We start from the raw sequence: 16,359 nt of genomic DNA, 5'->3' as shown, positions 1-16,359 counted from the left end.
GTTAGAAAGCTAAGGAAATAAGCTTCCATTTGAAGTAGATAAATTGGGTTTAAAGGCGCTACAACAGTAGCAGTTTGTTGGTTTTTATACCAGAGACGTAGTCAATTTCAATCTTGCGTTGGTCATCATGCTTCATGTGTAACTTGAGTTTAGTAAGTCCTTTTAGGATACCGTCAGTTGCATTAGAAAGAGGGATTAATGATCTTTTAAACTAGAAAGCTTCATAATTTTGTCACGTGTATTTAATTTTTCATGCTATTTTGAAGTCAGGCATTCTGTTTTAGAGTTCATGCAAGAATTTTCGCGATTAGACTGAACTGAAATGAATAGAATTGGAGTTTTGTAACTCCGCTTGAGGTACGATTAAGTGAATTAGAAATAGGTTTTAAATAAATTACAGACTGGAGGGTTTCATAATTTATTATAAGTGTATAATATTTGATTCTATTTTGAAGTGAGACAATTTTAGAGTTAGGTCTAGAGTTTTGAGCAATTTTGGTGATATTTTGTTACCTTTTTGATGAGTTTAAGTGTCCTATTTTATTTGATTAGAGTTATTATAGAGTTGTCAGAGTTACTTTTGAGTTGTTTAGAGTTGAAGATCAAAATATAGGATACACTTGAGCTGAGATTGGACCACTGTTGACATTATAAGATTACCGTTTGAGTAATTTTGAGGAAAACCGCATGTTATGTCCCTAGTAGAGTTATCACTCGTGAATCTTACCCTTAGAGTAATTGGATACTTTAGAGTACCCTTAGATTATTCTAAGGTTATTTTGAGCATTTCTTGATGTTTTCGAAGTTCGGGAGCCATTCAGTGACATTTTGGAGCATCTTGTGACATTAGAGTTCTTTGGTGACCTTAAGGTCACTTTTGAATAAATTAATGTAGCGGTAAATTCATGATCATCAAGCTATGAATAATCTAGACGTCAATAAAACCAGAGTCGCCACCACGCTTTTGTTGTTTCCAAGGGAAAGGGAAAAGTACGAACAAAACCCAAAAGATAAGAAGTTTTCAAATCAAAACTAATAAAATACCAGAGATTACAGGTAAGGGGGTTGGTTACACAGAGGGAAGGTGTTAGCACCCAAAGTGTCCTAGGTACTCCTAGGGAGCCCTTTATTATGTGCTTAGGTGTTTTTGTACAAATGATATTTGTAATAAATAGAATGGGGACATGAGAAAAGAATTCATTAATTATATTTTTGTTTGACAAGACCTTCAGACTTGTGCCTACGTACCAACATAAAATGAGGGATCAAAACCTCGTAGTTCATGATATTAATTTCAAAGTGAATGCATTGCTTTTAATAAAAATTTAAGATTAACAAAGGCACAAAAGGCCTAAAATGGTTTGAATGAGTGTTAGTTCTTTTTGTCTTTTGAAAATTTTAAGTCAAGTATAGTTAAACTTATTTACAAAATTTGTTTAAGAAAATGAGTTTGAAAATGCAATGGAATAAGGCCAAAGTTTCTAGTTTGCAATATCGTCTAAGTTTAGAAAACATAAGCAAAGAAGGTTTTTAAAAGGATGGAAAGATTTGAAATTAAAGAAGTGGGGAAGAGATGAAGAGGCTAATCCTAAGCAAAAATTAAAAGTTAAGAGTTGAAAAGATCTGACCAAGGGGATGGAATCCAACAGACAAGAATGTCATATAGAAACCCAAATTTCCCTTGGACTTTAGAATCAAGCAATGTCAATACACAAATAGCAAGGTGAAAATCAAGGCATCAAATAAAGATAGCCACAACCAAGCTTAGCAACTCCATGATCTTTCTTCAAAATTCCATGTATCAGATGACTTCAAAGATGGCATTAGACATAGGTTCAAAATAACAGCTTCAATATAATCATGTTGCAGATGAACTCAAATGAATCTTCAATATTGTATCAGATGAATGTTCACTTCACAAGCACTTGGTTTCATGAAAGTTGGCATTGGCCAAGTCCTTTGCATAGGGAGTGTTGCCTAAATTCTAAGTCCAATAGTCTCAGATCAAACCAACAGTCCACACAAAATGTTTTTTAGGGTTTTTGTTCTTATCATGTACATTAAGGTCAAGAGACCACACAAACAAACAAGTGTATACAAACACAAAATATCACAAAATATGGCCTAAATGGGCAAAGTAAAAATGGAGATAAAGTAAACAAGTTGAGTGGTATGAATAGTGGCAAATGAATTAAAAGCTTAAAAATTAAAGTGCATAAAAGTAAATGACTTGAAGTTAAATTTTAGTTGTTAGTTGATTAGAAGTTAGTATTGCTTTTATTTTATTTTGTTTAAGTCATTCTTTGGAGAACACTGAACCCACTTATCACAAGCATGGGTCCTTGAACCAAGACATCTTCCAAAGGAAGGAAAAAAGGCCAAGTTCTCACACAATACCATGAAAGAGGGGAGACTTACAATCTCACTAACTAGAATGCTATGCCTTTTTGTGTCACAAATTTAGTGTTATGTTAAGCAATCGTAATTGGACTTATGTAGAAGTCACAACTCTTTGAGGCTGGGCAATTGAATTTTGGTGTTAATGCATGTTAGAGACATAGTATAATGGACTATGCTCATGAAACATACCACACACAAAAAGAATATGCAAAGAGGTGGACCTAATCTCATCCATACTCATGTTGATTTTACAATCAACTAGCTTTAGGATATAAAGATATCATAGGTCCATGATATGAATGAATAAAGAAGGGGAATGAGATGAAGAGGGAGGGGGAATGAATCAATCACAAATTGGTCAAAGGAGGACTTTTACCAAGTTAATATCATTCATTCATTTTGGGAGATGGAATGTACATTCCATCAATCCCCTAAATTCAATGATCTTAACCTAACAAAGTCAAATCAACCTTGACCAAGGCCCAACAACACAAGTCAAACTCAACAAGTCAATTAAAATGGCTCTACACAATTTATTTGACATTTAAACAATTAAAAATAATAAAAATATGCATTTAATTAAATTATGGTTGGTCAATTTCCTAAAACCTCATTAAAACACCAAAGAAATGGCAATGAGATTTATCATAGGTCAAACAAGGTCAAAGGACCTTGGAGAAAATTTTTCATAATTTTTGGAAACTTAAAAGTATTTTTAAACAATTAAAAATATTCATAAAATCAATTAAATCATGAAAAATATTAATAATGACCCAAAAAATAATTTTAATTCAGAAAATGAAAGAGAAATTTATTTAAATTTTTTTGGTGAAACTCTCATATTTTTTGGATCAATATTAAACTTAATATGAATTGATGAAAATAACACAAATAAAATGAAATCAAATATTCAAAAAAAAAACGTGGACCACTTGATCTCCCTCATTAATTGAGGTGGCAGATCAAGTGGATCCAAATGTGCGTTCCACCTTGCACTTGAGTCAGCGCGCCATAAACATGGTATTCAAAACCAACGCTCGTGATTAAAATAAAATGAAACGATCATGTGGTCTGGGCCATGCCATCTCATCACCGGAGCAAAACGTCGGTCATCTTCTCAGGCGAGCTTCGCCAGACTGGTCCACTCATCACCATCACAAAAATGAAAAAGAAGGACATGATTTCAAAGTAAAAATGGCACTGATCACAAATCTGTCCTCTACTCATCCTAACTCTAAGTATATTGAGAGATACATGGAGTTGAAATTTGAGGTACACGATATGAGTTGCTTCGATTTGAACTCAAAGCAACTCAATCTTCTTGCCTACATTGATAGGACTTCAGACAACCAAGGATCCAAGAGAATTGATGAGAATTGAGAGAGAATTGAAGAGATGAAAAAATATGGAAAATACCTTCAATGTTGTGCAAAACTCGATTACTCTTGCTTTAATTCTTGCTTGATCTCACTCAGGAAGCTTGCAGAAGTAGATTAGAATTAAACAAATGCTTTGGATCCCTGGAGTTTTGAATCTCAAAACAGTGAGATTCAAACTCAATTTTCAAAGAAAATTCTCAGGTTTCTCCTTTCAAATGTAAGGTTTTAGGGTATTGGAGCGAAGCTGACACGAAGGGGTCCTTAATTCTGAGCATATGGACCTCTATTTATTGCTGCAACTCATCATATTTGCACCTTCAAATTCAACTTCCAGATTTGGCAATGGATGATGCATGCTTGCACGGGCGTGTACAGTCCCATGAAGTCATTCTCTTAGGTCCATAATCGAGTGTGAATGAGTCTAGAAGCAACTTAGAATGCAAGGAAAATGTGTATGGTTGTTTGAAGTTTTGATTTTGCCAAATGATGAAGCCATGTTTAAGCGATGTGCAACCCATTCAAATCTTGTCCAAAATGTATGAAATTGGACTTTTTGGAAAGGTTAGATCAAGAGGAACAACTATTATGTTGAACACTTTTCCATTTTAATCTTATATCATGATGAATTTTGAGGTGGAAGTTTGGAAATTTTAACATATCAAAATGTTTTCTAAGTGTCAAGCCATATGTTCACTTATTCCACCTTAGCTAACTTTTTATGTGAGCTTCAAATGAGAAAGATATCTTCAAAAAAGTTGTAGATCTTTCAAATTCATTCAAAATGGTCACAAATTTGACCTCATTTGGATTTGAAATGAAGGAGTTATGCATTTTTGAAGTTGAGGAAAATCACTTGTTCAATGGTATTGGTCCAAAATGACCTATAATGTATCCTCATATCACATGCTCATAAAAGTTGAATTATCTCTTCCTCAAAACATAAAAGTTGAATTATACACCTTGAATTTTATTGTTCAACTTGTAAATATTTAATCTCATAAAAATTGAGCAAGTTATGGCCTTGGGAAGTTGACCTTCAAATTAGGGTTTAGACAAAATGACCTATAATATTTCACCATAAAAAATGTCTTTCCAAGAAAAACTAGATCTATACGGCAAAATAAAAGTTGTTTGGAATGTCATTTAGAGTAACTTTACTCTTGGAATTATTTTCATATGACAAAACTTGTAGGAGATAGGGTCTAGGGGACCCTAGTTTTGATAAGATGAATTCCTCTGGTCAACCACCATTAACCAACTTGCTTGCTTGCAATTCTCTTGACTTTTGGGACTCATGGGAGATAATATATGCATAATATAATGAAATTTGAGATGTACCTTGAAATATTTGATCCAATGTTGAAGGAGCTTGGTGAAGAAGTTACACAAGATACCCAGATGAACTAGGGTTTCCAAGGCAAACCAATTCCAAACTTTTGATGATTTGATGATCGAAATAACATATGAAGCTCATGGGGATCCATATATGATGTCTAAAGCCATTTTAGACCATTCCTTTATTGTGCTCTTGGTAATGAGGGTCTTAAACCCTAGATGTGAGTTTGATGGATCAAAGGTGATCATGTGCCCTACCTTCAAAAGAGTTAGACAAATGCAAAGACATATTTTTGGTATTTTGGTTAGTAAAGATGATAAAATACAAAGTATGATACAATTACATGGTGCTTTGTTATTCTCCCAATGCAAACCCAATGAATGAGGGGTAAGGAGGATGCTAAGATATGATCCCAATGCTAATGCATATGATGAGATAGCATGAGGGATCTTAGGGTCAAAATTAGGGTCTTACGATTAAGAAATTGTTTTTTATTGCCTTATTGATGATCCAACATAATAATAATAATAATAATGAGTTCTTGAAAAAAAATACGAGTTTTTGAGAAAATATGAGTTTTTGAAAATATATGAGTTTTTGAGAAAATATGAGTTTTTGAGAAAATATTATTTTTTAAGAAAATCATGAGTCTTTGAGACTTTTTGAGTTGTTTTGAGTAATTTGATAAGTTGAGAATATACGGTAATAACATAACTTTACCTTGTGAGATAAATAATTAATTTGTTTTTGAAAATATATTTTGAATATAGTAATCTAGAGAGGGATTATAGTGATGATCTTAAATGGAGTTTTGAGTTAGTAATCCAGAGAGGGATTACAATGATAACCTTAAATAGCGTTGAGTTAGTAATCCAGAGAGGGGTTACAATGATGGACAAGTATGGAAAATTATAAGTTCGAGAATGGAACCTTTTGTGAATGATTGTGACTTATATTTGTTATGATTTTGAGATGATATTGATGTTGCATGTTATGTTGTTTATGATCTATACATTCATGTATTTCGGAGATAGGTAGGACTTCGGTCCAGTGCTTACCTGGTTCGGAGAGGGACTATGATGGTCTCACATCCAGAGAGGGACACGGTTCAGAGAGGAACTGGAGACATGGGAATATCAGTAACATACGTCTGATCCCATTGATTTTGGTATCACATGCATATGAGATGGAGATTTGTTTCATTGTGTTTTGAGTGTGCTTAAGAATATTGTTATAGTCATTATTAGTATCTTGTCTTGCTATTATTTACCATTAATAATTGTTATATGTATTCTCACCCCCTGTTTTTTATTGTGGCGTCTATGCTCCTCAGGATTACATACAATCTGGTACAGGAGTAGCTGTTGAGTAGGGGATGGTGTCTATGCCCCCTTTAGATTTTAACATTGAGTCTTAAAGGAGTCACTATAATATGTAGCACTGGGGATGGGATATCTTCCTTCATTGTATGATGTTTTATTTTGTTTTGTTGGAGTTGTTGTTGAGACTTTATGTTGGACTTTGTTTAATTTCCGTTGTGTATTTGCATAACTATTTGGTTTTTTGAAGTTTTACATTTTGGTGACACTCTAATATTTGATTTTATTCAAACTATTTTGTTTAAATGTCGAGTCGGGGATTAAGGTGTTACATAGTGGTATCAGAGCAGGTCGGTCGGTCCGACCAAGTTTTTGTGATTTTATATGTTTCCTAGCATGCGACATGTGCGTGAAAATATTGTCGGTGCTCGTTATTTTCTTACCTCTTTCTAGTATGAGTGAGATTGAAACAAGTGAAGGATAAGCTTCTGCTTCTCTGAGAGTCTTATGATGTGGAAGATTGGTTCAACGGGTCGCTGATTGCAAGATTACAAGTTTTTGGATGAAGTTGTGTTGTTTCCCAAGTTTGTAGAGGAGGAGAGTCAACCGTTTAATTATGCGAGACATGTTAAAGAATTCATGAAATATGAAGCTCAGGTGTTTGTGATGTTTTCTTCCTTGTAGATTGAGGGTAAAACGAAGTTGGAAGATCTGCCTATAGTATGTGAATTCCCATATGTGTTCCCTGATGATATTACTGAGTTACCGCCAGAGAGAGTTTAGTTCGCCATATATTTAGTACCCGATACTAGACCTATATCGATGTTACCTTATAAAATGTCTCCAACAGAGTTGAGTGAGCTGAAGAGTCATCTTGAAGATCTAATTGATAAGAAATTTGTCAGACCAAGTGTATCATATTGGGGGAGAAGGAACTCGGCAATATGAGATTGTGTGTTAATTATTGTCAGCTAGATAAGGTCACCATCAAGAATAACTATTCTCTTCCAAGGATTGACGACATTATGTACTAGTTAGTGGGTGCCTATGTTTTTAGTAAGATCGACTTAAGGTCTGATGATCATCAGATTTGAGTGAAGGATGAAGATATTTTGAAGATTGCGTTCAGGGAGCGATACAGTCATAATGAATACTCAGTGATGTCGTTTGGTGTGTCTAATGCTCCTGGTGTGCTTAAGGAGTACATGAATAGGATCTTCCATCTCTATTTGGATCAGTTTACAGTGGTGTTTATTGATGACATTCTTATGTATTATAAATAAGATGAAGATGATGTTGAACATCTTCATAATGTACTACATGTGTTACAAGAGAAGAAGTTGTATGTCAAGTTATCGAAATGTGAATTCTAGTTGCGAGAAGTGAGCTCTCTCGGTCATGTAATTTCCAGCGGAGGTACAACAGTGGACCCTTCTAAGGTAGATGCAGTGCTATAATTGGAGGCTCCAAAGTCAGTTGCAGAGATCAGAACTTTCTTAGGGTCAGTTGGTTACTATAGAATATTTATCGAAGGGTTTTTCCAAGTTAGCCTTACCTTTGAGTCAGTTAACTCGAAAGGGTCAAGCCTTTAGGTGGGACATGATGTGTGAGGAGAACTTCCAAGAATTGAAGAAAAAGTTGAAAACAACGTCAGTATTGATATTACAAGATGTGAAGGAACCTTTTGTTATATACTATGATGCATCCAAGATGGGATTACATGGTGTGCTTATGCAGAATGAGCAGGTTGTGGCTTATGCTTTATGAAAGTTGAAGGTTCATGAGAGGAGCTTATCATGATTTAGAGTTGGAAACTGTAGTTTTGTGCTAAAATGGTGGAGACATTACTTGTATGGTTCTATATTCGAGGTATTCAACGACCACAAGAGTTTGAAGTATTTATTTGATTAAAAGGAGTTGAATACGAGGCAGAGAAGATGGTTAGAGTTTTTGAAGGATTGTGACTTTGGTTTGAACTACCATCATAGTAAAGCCAACATTGTGGCAGATGCTTTGAGTCAGAAGTCATTTCACATGGCGACGTTGATGTCTAGAGAATTAGACTTGATTGAGCAATTCAGAGACTTGAGTTTGGTGTGAAAGGTGACTGCAAATAGTGTGAAGTTGGGTATGTTGAAGCTGACTAGTGTTTTTTTGATAAGATCAGATAGAGTCAAAAACTGGATGTAACCTTGGTTAATCGTATGTCGCCAGTTAATAAAGACGGGAATTTTAGAGTCAATAAGAATGAAATTCTAAAGTTTCGGGATAAAGTTTATGTACTGATGTGCGGGAACTTAAGAAGACTATTTTTGAAGAGAGTCACCGAAACAATTTGAGTATTCATCCTGGAGTTATCAAGATGTACCAAGACCTCAAGAAAATGTTTTAGTGGCCAGGAATGAAGAGATGTGTTGCACCGTTTGTTTGTTCATGTTTGACTTGCCAGAAGTTGAAGATTGAGCATCAGAAACCACCTAGACTGATACAACCATTGGATATTCCCGAATGGAAGTGAGACATTATATCGATGGATTTTATGATTGGGTTTCTGAATACTCCTAGAGGATTTGATGCGGTTTTGGTGATTATGGATAGACTGACTAAATCGATGCATTTCATTCCGATTAAGATCAGTTTTTCATTGCAAAAGTAGGAGAGTCAGATGAGGGAGTCCTATCCGAATTTGTTTTCGCTAGGAGATTGTTGAGGACGAATTTTTTTATAGACGGAGGAGAGTTGTAACACCCCAACCTATAATTAGAGTATTTTATTTATTTATTATGGTGATTTATTTATTATATTGAATTTTGTTGTTTATGGAGTATATGTGTATTTTGGTAATTTCCTAATTATCAGAGTTATGAGATTGGAGATTAGATAAGTATTATTATTGGGATTAAAAGAAATAATTAGAAATGATTAATTATTTGGTGACAAGATAATATAGTAGAATATATATATTTTTCTAATTAAATGATTATTGAGTTAAATATTTATTTAACTTAAATATTTATTTAATTTCAATTTTAATTAATTAAATAGGAGAATTGGGTCTTTGGTATGATTGGAGGAGAGTTTGAGGTGAGAAAAGAGAAGAGAAGAATAAGTGGGTAAAAAGTGTAAATTTGAAGAATAATACCCATATATATTCTAAAATATGGAGAGATTTAGGTTTTTAGAAAATATTTTGTACGTGGAAAAGAGGTCGAGAGATCAGAGACAATTTGGGAAGGAGGATGAAGTATGTGAAGAGGAACTCAAAAGCTGTTGGGATCACCATCCTTACTGTAATTCTAAGGTAAGGGGGAGGAATTGTCTACCTTTAGGTGATTTCTGACTTGCAGGATAGTGAGGGTTCCTTACCCTCCTATCAACGCCCTTAAGGGATGTCATGAGTTTCCCTTAATTTTACTTGTATGTTGATGAGCTATGATGTTTTCTGCCATATTAAATTATTTTGTGTTGGATTGTTGTGTTATGTGTTTGATCGTAGACCCAATTGGGGGATTTGGGAAAAATCCCCTTCGGGCTTGATACCTTATTGTTGTAGGTAATGACTTTGTGATATGATATATTATATGATTATTTGGATGTTATTTGGATTTTGTTGCTTATGCGTTGGAATTTACCCATGGGGTTTCAAGTATGATTCCCCAAAATGTGATTTTTGGATCTGAGCTGTGTTCCTAGACCATTTTTATGAAATTTCCTAAAATTTACAAAACTTAATTTTTAAGCTCTTTCATAAGAAAATCACTTTTTGTCAAAAACCTCAAACTTTAATTTTTTTTTTAAATCAGACTTTCGAAAATATCAAAAATATGTCTAATAGGGAGAAAAACGCTGAAAATCACAGGTAGTTATAGAAGGGGGTTCATCGCCTTATTTCAGGCATAATTTGAGTTTCGTAAGTTGGTTTGATATGCCGTCAATTGTATTAGAAAACTAACACGATAATATTTTGTTTGAAGTAGAAAAATTGAGTTTAGGGGCGCTACAACAATAGCAGTTTGCTGGTTTTTATACCAGAGGCGTCAATTTCAGTCTTGCGTTGGTCATCATGTTTCTAGAGTAACTTGAGTTTCATAAGTCCTTTTAAGATGTCGTTAGTTGCGTTAGAAAGAGGGATTAATGATCTTTCAAAATGAAAAGTTTCTTAATTTTATTATGAGTATATAATATTTTGTGCTATTTTAAAGTCAGACATTATGTTTTTGAGTTCATATAGGAAGTGTCGTGATATGATTGAACTGAAATGAATAGAACTGGAAATTCTTAACTCCACTTGAGGTACAGTTAAGTGAACTAGAAAGAAGGTTTAAAGAACTTTCAAACTAGAGAGTTTCATAATTTTATCATAAGTGTATAATATTTGATTCTATTTTGAAGTGAGATAATTTTAGAGTTAGGTCCAGAGTTTTGAGCAATTTTGAGTGTGGTGACATTTTGTTACATTTTTGATGAGTTTAAGTGTCCTATTTTATTTGGTTAGAGATATTATAGAGTTTCCAGAGTTATTATTAAGTTGTTTGGAGTTGGAGATCATAATATAGGATACACTTGAGCTGAGATTGGAACACCGTTGAAATTATAAGGTTACCTTTTGAGTAATTTTGAGGAAAACCGTCTGTTATGTCCTTAGTAGAGTTATCACTCGTGAATCTTACCCTTGGAGTAATTGGATAATTTAGAGTACCATTGAGGTATTCGAAGGTTATTTTGATCATTTCTTGGAGTTTTTGAGTTCGGGAGCCATTCGGTCACATTTTGGAGTGTCTTGTGACATTAGAGTCTTTTGGTGACCTTAAGGTCACTTCTGAGTAAATTAAGGAAATTGCTTGTCATTGTCCTGTTGGTGATCTGACACAATAGTAATAATGAGTTTTTGAGAAAAATATGAGTTTTTGAAAAAATATGAATTTTTGAGAAAATATGACTTTTTTGAGAAAATATGACTTTTTGAGAAAATTATGAGTCTTTGAGACTTTTTGAGTTGTTTTGAGTAGTTTGATGAGTTGAGAATATTTGGTAACAACATAAATTTACCTTGTAAGATAAATAATGAATTTGTTTTTAAAAATATATTTTGAGTATAGTAATCTAGAGAGGGATTACAATGATGGTCTTGAATGACATTTTGAGTTAAGAATCCAGATAGGGATTACAGTGATGGCCTTGAATGACATTTTGAGTTAGTAATTTAGAGAGGAATTACAGTGATAGCCGAGTATGGAGAATTATAAGTTTGGTCCAGTGATGGCCTGGTTTAGAGAGAGACTATGGCTGTCTCACGTCTAGAGAGGGACACGGTTCAGTGAGTAATTGGAGACATGGGAATATCAGTAACATACCTCTGATCCCATTGATTTTGGTACCACAAGCATATTAGATGGATATGGTGGCATTGCATTGCATATGCATCATGATCTGTTTGATTGTGTTTTGAGTGTGATTGAAAATATTGTTATATTCGTGATTATTATCATGCCTTGCTGTTATTCACCGTTAATAATTGTTAGATGTATTCTCACCCCCTGTTTTTGTTTTGGTGTATGTGCTCCTCAAGAGTATAAATAATCAGGTACAAGAGTAGCTACTGAGTAGGGGATGTCGTCTATGCCCCTTTAGCTTTTATCATTAGGTCTTAGAGGAGTCGCTCTGATATGTAGCATTCGAGATGGGATGTCGTCCTTCATTGTATGATGTTTTGTTTTGTTTTGTTGGAGTTGTTGTTGAGACTTTATGGTGGACTTTGTTTAATTTCTGCTGCATATTTGCATGACTATTTGGTTTTTTGAAGTTTTACATTTTGGTGAAACTCTAATATTTTATTTTATTCAAACTATTTTGTTTAAATAAGGTTAAATATGCCTGGCTAATTAAAATATGAAATTAATCATTAGTATATTAAATAGTGTGTAAGTCCCATGTTCCACGCTCCTATATTTCTTCTTTTGGAGGTAGAGTCCACAACTATATTTTTTATTTTTTTTAAAAAAATCAATTATTGAAAAAGACAATTAGATATTATTCATCTAACATCACAATTTTAATTTAAATTATTTTTATTTGTTTAATTTAATTATTTGTGAATATTTATTTATTATATAAAATATTATTTTTATTAAAGATCATATAAACTCAAAATTTTGTATATGAAATTTGAAACTAAATAAATAAATAAAAGAGTTGAAGTTTTAATCTAAACCAAAAAGAATTATTTTGATAAATTTATTAAAAATATATTTAAAATTTAAATGATTTTTCTACCCAATAAATAAGTTAAAAGTGTAAAAGCTAACAAGTATAAATGCAAATAAAAATAAAAACAATAATTTATTAGTAGAAATTGAAGATATAGACAAAATAAAAAAGTTAGATAACAATGAAAATCTAAATGGTAGCTTATTCGTAAAAGACAACTAAATAATAATTTTAAATAGTACTAATAGAATAATGTTATCTCATATTAATTAGAGTTTAATTGAAATACACTGACAGTGTAAAAGGATTTTACACCGTCAGTTAACCATAAACGTTGAATATTAAGAGAAGTTTGACTTTTATTTTAAAAATCTATAAAGTAATACAAACGGATGATGGTGATGAATCGACGGTGTAAATTTTTTTATACTGACAGTGTATAGTAATTAATCTCAATTAATTATATAACAATTAAAATTATTGTATAACAATTAAATTTTATTTAACAACAACAATTTTTCAATAAAGATAAAATTTATGATTTTATTATCAATTAACTATTAAATAAATTGATAATGATAACTTTTTTTCGTCCGAATTGATAGTTTTAATTTAATAAATGATTTTGCATGTTTTTTTTTTAATTTTCATTAATAACTTAATTTTTTTTTATATATGTCAAACAAATTTGTGGAACTTATTTCTATATAATTTTTGTAAACTTTTTGCATAATTATGTTTAAAAGCTCAACATGACAGGATGAGAGATTTCATAAACTTTTGATCTATACAATTTTTTACTACAAAAACGAAATGATTGAAAAGCAACAATATTTGATCCAATAAAGAGAAGAAATTATTAAATAGCATATATCTATTAAAAAAGAAGGTCTAAATCTGAATATTTTGGATAGTCATGTTTAAAACTTCATACCGTGTGTGTTGGTTCAAATTGATAATTCGTTTATTCGATTTCGTTAGAATACTACATACGTTAAATATATGGCAAACTGAAATGAAGCTGCATTACAAAGACAAATCAAAATAAAATAATTATCACAATCCATGACAAATAAATTTCAAATTAGTAAAATACATTATGATGAAAATTAAAATATGTCATCCTTGTTTAAGAACTAGGGCCAGTTTGTTTTAGCTTTAAAAAAATGGATTTTTTCTTTGTATTTTTTAAAATGAATTTTACAAAAATATTTTTCAAAATATTACAAGTTTTTCTAAATTTATTTTTTATAAATTAAAAGATTGAATTGTTCATTGTATAACATAAATATACATTATTGAAGATCAAAACATAATCAAAATCACAATTTTTAAAAAAAATTGTATCTCAAAAATGATTTTTAGAAAAAGCTATTTGAAATAGCTTCAAAATTAAGTGATTTTTTGAAATTTTGATATCCAAAAAAAGTTTCGATAAAATAATAAAATACCTAAAATAACATTTTAAAAATAACTATTCAAACAAAATTTTCATTTGAAGCTTTTATAAAAAGTTTCTTTGTAAATTTTGTTTACACTAAAATATATAACACTATAAAAATCATTTTTAAAAAAAGCCAAAACAAACGGGCCCCTAATCACATCAAATAATAACTAGAAATCAAGTATCAAATAACATATTCAATATCAAATAATAGAGTTATAACTTTGAATCAAAGTGATATGAAATTTTATTTACAAAAAACACAAATTAAATAAAACTAACTAAATTAGAGTGAGAGTTTAAGAAAAATAATTATAAGTCAAAGGACATACCACAAGGATCTTGACACAACGACGTGTGACAAGCAGAAGGAAACACTGATTCTAATTCGATAGTAAAATTGATCAGCAAAAAATTGACACCTAAAAGAAATGGATTACGTTTGTGATTATTCAAAAATGATTTAGAGAAAGTTTTTTATTCTGAATATTTTTTGAAAGGAATTTTCAAGTTTGATTGATTGAGAGAAGAATTGAGAGAGAAGATGCAATAATCCTAATATATTTACAAGGTTTTACAAGCGGACTTTTCTAAATCTTAGCAGTAATTTTAATTATTTATTTATTGTGTATATAATTTTTCCAAATCAAATCAGGTACCGACTTAAATTTTGGTATCACATTTAATATTTCTAAAAGCAGGTATATATATATATATATATATATATATATATATATATATATATATATATATATATATATATATATATATATATATATATATATATATATATATATATATATATATATATTATCATTTTATTATTTTATACTTATTTTTCTTAAAAGCAGGTATCTTACATTAAAAAATTTATTTATAATAAAAGTAACGTACATTAGACACTAAATTTTTAAAAAATGAGGTATCAATGATTAACATGAAAATTAGAATTTTCATTTTAGTTACAGAGTTGTCATTACATATAAATTTTATATCTTTTTTTAATAGAATAGGTATTATAACAATAATTCTATTGTTATTTCTGTACTAGTGTGGATAATTGTTGGTATGAATTGTTGTTCTTGTGTTGTTATGAATTGAACAAAACATGTCAAATCCATGTTAGTTGGTAGATAATTGATGATGTATTGTTGACTTAGATGTTAAAGGATGATAAGAATTCATGTGTTTTCATGTACAATGATGCATGATATGTTTCGGGACTGTTAGAGGTCAAAACTTGGGGTTTGGGGGTATGATGGACGATTGAAAAACAAAAACGATCGTACAAAATCAAGAGAAAATTGGGGTTTTTTTGGCCACTGCTATAGGCCATAGCATCTTCTCCAGGCAACCGTAGTAGCCCTCTGGTTTTTTGTACCAGAGGCGTGCCCAAAGGTTTTTTTTGACATGAGGAGTGCTATGAGCCGTATTTTGAGTCTTAGGACTCAAATTAAAGGATGGTTCGAAGCGTTGGTAAGCTAACACACAAATCTACATTATCGTAGTGTCTTGTAAGATGAATTTCCATGTTTGAATGATGTGTGAATATATCTTGTGAAGTGTGTGTATAATGCTGTAACTTATTGTACATGCTTGATGATGAATCAATGTTGAGAAGATTTAACATGATTGAGTGATGTATGTGAATATATATTTGATGTGGTGCTACTCTTTGGTCATTGTTTAGAGGTGTTTGATGTTGTTCATTATATTGATTGATTTAATTCGCTTGTTTAGTGTGGAGAATGATGTTGTTGTTTATTATGGTGATAAATTCATGGTGAGATTGCATATTATGGTGAATCATGCATCATTGTTTAACGACTTCGGTCCAGTTTTGGTGTGCTCTGGTTTGGTGGTATGGATTCAAGAATGAGTAGTTAATTCCAATGAGAAATTAGTGAACCGTTGCTTATGGTGATAACAACGAATTTCGATGTGCTCTGGTCCGATGGTGTGGATTCAGGAGCGAGTAGTCAGTTCCATATGGGAACTGGTGAAGCGTTATCTATGGTGGTAACAACGATTTTGGTGTGCTCTTGTCCTATGGTGGGATTCGGGAGCGAGATGGACCTGCGTTGTCCATAATGGTATTGCATGCATTGTTGAGTTATGGTGTTGAGTTCATTGCATTCATTATATGTATATGCATTGAATGTTTATGTTCGTGTTGGTGATTGAGAATACTTTGGTGATGTATGCAATTGAATTGTGTTGAATAACTGTTGATGATTGGTTAGGCTACCCTTGCATACTTTTGCACATTGTATA

General features: G+C 31.8%; 1 long non-coding RNA gene across 1 annotated transcript; it reads left to right on the top strand.

The window, feature by feature from the left end:
* Window positions 1–9,629: 9,629 nt before the first annotated feature.
* On the top strand, window positions 9,630–12,242 carry LOC127083236 (uncharacterized). Its single transcript, XR_007788350.1, has 2 exons — window positions 9,630–9,735; window positions 12,004–12,242. It is a non-coding gene; the product is annotated as an uncharacterized LOC127083236 (long non-coding RNA).
* The last annotated feature ends 4,117 nt before the right edge of the window (window positions 12,243–16,359 follow it).

The sequence above is a fragment of the Lathyrus oleraceus genome, chromosome 5, assembly GCF_024323335.1.
Source record: "Lathyrus oleraceus cultivar Zhongwan6 chromosome 5, CAAS_Psat_ZW6_1.0, whole genome shotgun sequence".
Taxonomy (NCBI): Eukaryota; Viridiplantae; Streptophyta; class Magnoliopsida; order Fabales; family Fabaceae; genus Lathyrus; species Lathyrus oleraceus.
The sequence above is the reverse complement of the archived record's forward strand: the minus strand, read 5'-3'. Positions and strand labels throughout refer to the sequence as shown.